The 3,020-nt window shown below is 41.5% G+C and overlaps 1 pseudogene; it reads right to left on the bottom strand.

The window, feature by feature from the left end:
• Positions 1-201: 201 nt before the first annotated feature.
• LOC143382152 (elongation factor 1-alpha 1 pseudogene) lies at positions 202-1,967 on the bottom strand (annotated as a pseudogene).
• Positions 1,968-3,020: the final 1,053 nt, after the last annotated feature.

The raw sequence follows: 3,020 nt of genomic DNA, 5'->3' as shown, positions 1-3,020 counted from the left end.
GCATGAGTCACTCTCAGAAAACATGATTTGGATGTCAGTGTCTGGGTTTCCTTTCCCCTTCATCTATATTCTCCCCGTGTCTGATAGTCTCCCGCTCCGGATGTTCTCCTGGAGCAGAAACATCAGGGTTCAAGTTTGAACCTCCACAGTGTGTCTCATGCTCAAAAAGTGTTTTCTTTTCTCCAAAAATCAACACTCTCATTCTTCTTTTTTTTTTTTTCTCATTAAACTTTGTTTTAATGGGTCTCAAAATTCTGTGACAGATTTTTGGTCAAGTTGTTTCCATTAAAAAGTACTGATTTTAAAAACTAATAACTTAAAACTGCCACACACACAAAAAACAAAATGGTCCACAAAACATTTTCCTTTCCTTCTGAAGGTTTTACGATGCATTGTTATCATTAACCAGTCTTTTACTATTAAACTTAAATGGCCAATTGAGACAAACAGTTCTGAGACCATTCTTCCACCACTGATTAAGACTGGGGTGGCAGGTATTAGGGGTAATATTCATTTAGCCTTCTGAGCTTTCTGGGCAGACTTGGTGACCTTGCCAGCTCCAGCAGCCTTCTTGTCCACTGCTTTGATGACACCCACAGCAACTGACTGCCTCATATCACGGACAGCAAAACGACCCAGAGGAGGATAGTCAGAGAAGCTCTCAACACACATGGGCTTTCCTGGAACCATGTCAACGATGGCAGCATCACCAGATTTCAAGAATTTAGGGCCATCTTCCAGCTTCTTACCAGAATGGCCATCAATCTTTTCTTTCAGCTCAGCAAACTTGCAAGCAATGTGAGCTGTGTGACAATCCAGTACAGGAGCATAGCCAGCACTGATTTGGCCTGGATGGTCCAGGATAATCACCTGAGCAGTGAAACCAGCTGCTTCCATTGGTGGGTCATTTTTGCTGTCACCAGCAACATTGCCACGGCGAACATCTTTTACAGACACGTTCTTGACATTGAAGCCCACGTTGTCTCCAGAAGAGCTTCACTCAGAGCTTCATGGTGCATTTCAACAGACTTTACTTCAGTTGTGACATTGACTGGAGCAAAGGTGACCACCATGCCAGGCTTGAGAACACCAGTCAGTCTCCACTCGGCCCACAGGGACAGTACCAATACCACCAATTTTGTAGACATCCTGGAGGGGCAGATGCAAAGGATTGTCGGTTGGACGAGTTGGTGGCAGGATGCAATCTAAAGCTTCAAGCAATGTGGTTCCACTGGCACTGCCATCTTTACTGGTGACTTTCCATCCCTTGAACCAAGGCATATTAGCACTTGGCTCCAACATGTTGTCACTATTCCAACCAGAAATTGGCACAAATGCTACTGTGTCAGGGTTGTAGCCAATTTTCTTAATGTAGGTGCTGACTTCCTTGATGATTTCCTCATATCTCTTCTGACTGTAGGGTGGCTCAGTGGAATCCATTTTGTTAACACCAACAATTAGTTGTTTCACACCCAATGTGTAGGCCAGAAGGGCATGCTCACGGGTCTGCCCGTTCTTGGAGATACCAGCTTCAAATTCACCAACACCAGCAGCAACAATCAGGACAGCACAATCAGCCTGAGATGTGCCTGTAATCATGTTTTTGATAAAGTCTCTGTGTCCTGGGGCATCAATGATAGTCACATAATACTTGCTGGTCTCAAATTTCCACAGGGAGATGTCAATGGTGATACCACGCTCACGTTCAGCTTTCAGTTTATCCAAGACCCAGCCAGGCATACTTGAAGGAGCCCTTTCCCATCTCAGCAGCTTCCTTCTCAAATTTTTCAATGGTTCTTTTGTCGATGCCACCACATTTGTAGATCAGATGGCCAGTAGTGGTAGACTTGCCCGAATCTACGTGTCCAATGACAACGATGTTGATGTGAGTCTTTTCCTTTCCCATTTTGGCTTTGATTTAGCGGTGGTTTTCACGACACCTGTGTTCTGGCGGCAAACCCGTTGCGAAAAAGCTCATTCTTCTAATGTTGCTTTTTCAAAGAAATATTAAGGAAACTTAATTTAAAATCATCTTTACTGATGTAGGAATGATTAACACAGTGCTTACATTTAGAGATCCAGTTCTCCTTTGAATCTCGAGGATATTGGGCCCAGGACTCTTGAAGATACTAAAATCCATGGATGCCCAAGTCCATCATTAAAATGACATGATATTTTCATATAATCTACATACAACCTACTTTAAATTCTGTCATCTCTAGATGGCTTACAATACTTACTAAAATGTAAATGCCATGTAAATAGCTGTTATTCTGTACTGTTTGGGGGAATTATCACATGCAAAAAAAATCTACACATGCTGAGGTATGGACAATTTTTTTTTACTATTTTCAATCTGCAGTTGGTTGGATATATGAATGCGAAACATGCAGATATGGAGGGCCAATTGTACTTACATCTGTAATAAACTGTTAGGATTTGGAAATGAGCTGTCCCACAGAAACTCATGTGTGAAATAATGCAAGAAAGTTAAGAAGTGAAATGATTGATTTATAAGAGTCTTAAACTAATTGTTGGATTAATCCACTTGAATAGATTAACTGGGTGGTAACTATAGGTAGGTAGGATGTGGCTGGAGGAGGTTCACTGAGGGGTGTCCCTTTGGTTTATATTTTGTCCCTGGTGAGTAGATCTGTTTTCTGGTGACCATTTTCTGAGCTGTTTTTCTCCTTCACACCCTGTTACCATAATGTTCTGCCTCACTCTGGGCCCAGAGCAGTACAGTAGGCTATATAAGGACTGAGACTTCTGAAACCATGAGTGCCAAATTAACTTTTCCTCATCTAAAATTATTCTTGTCAGGTCTTTTGGTCACAGCAGCAAAAAGATGACTAAAACATATATGGTATTTCAGGATGCAATATGAAGTTGGATAAAATATTTGAGTAAACGTGTAGAATAAATACTCTCAGTAAAGAGAATCAAAGACGGTATCTTCAGAGTCCTTCTCAAATTTTTTTTTGTCGCTTTCTTCTTCCTCTGAAACCACATAGTCTCTA

The sequence above is a fragment of the Callospermophilus lateralis genome, chromosome 16 (assembly GCF_048772815.1).
Source record: "Callospermophilus lateralis isolate mCalLat2 chromosome 16, mCalLat2.hap1, whole genome shotgun sequence".
Lineage (NCBI taxonomy): Eukaryota > Metazoa > Chordata > Mammalia > Rodentia > Sciuridae > Callospermophilus > Callospermophilus lateralis.
This window is presented reverse-complemented; position numbering and strand designations above follow the sequence as displayed.